This window comes from Camelina sativa, chromosome 4, assembly GCF_000633955.1.
Source record: "Camelina sativa cultivar DH55 chromosome 4, Cs, whole genome shotgun sequence".
NCBI lineage: Eukaryota > Viridiplantae > Streptophyta > Magnoliopsida > Brassicales > Brassicaceae > Camelina > Camelina sativa.
Window position 1 is genome coordinate 22,438,967 of NC_025688.1, and position 866 is coordinate 22,439,832.

Sequence of the window (866 nt, forward strand, 5' to 3'; positions counted from 1 at the left end):
GTCCAACTGGTTTAATTTCAGGTGTTATCCTTAAGATCGGACCAAACACACTTCTCTTCTTTAAATAGTTTAACTCCACGTCAATGGCTTCTTTCCACTTTAGCCAATCTTTACTTTGAGTGCACTCTAATATAGACGTGGGTTCATGATCCTCATTTATTTCAGGTGCTACCTTGTATGCAAATATGTCATCGATGTCGACATCTTTACGGTTCCATTTTATTCCAGACATTATATAGTTTATTGAGATCTCATCATTATCTATACCTTCAGGTCCTTGAGGTTCAGCGTCCCGAACCTCACTTGGTACCTTAGGACTTGCCGCGGCCATGTCTGTATTTTCTGTAATTCCCTTAACCTCGGTCTGTTTTGCACCTTTAGACTTCCGAGGGTTCTTATCTTTGGAACCTAATGGTCTACCTCGTTTTAAACGTGGCTTAGACTCTGTTGCAACTTGATTATTATGTTCCTTCTGAACATCAATACGTACAGGTGCATTGCAAGCTGGTATGTACGATTTTGTTACTCTCTTGGGGTCAGCAAAGGAATCTGACAATTGTATAGCTAGCTTTTGCAAATGTATAATTTTCTGGACCTCTGCATCACAGGCTAGAGTCCGAGGATCTTGCCAATTCAAGGATGTTTGATTCCATGTTATTTCTTTGACCAGCTTGCTAGTCTCTCCACCCAACATAGGAAATTCGGATTCTGTAAATTGACAGTCCGCATATCTGGCCTTAAATAAATCTCCTGTGGTTGACTCAAGATACTTTATAATGGTGGGAGACTCATATCCAACATATATTCCCATCCTCCTTTGAGGTCCCATCTTAGTTCTCTGTGGTGGAGCAATCGGTACATAAACG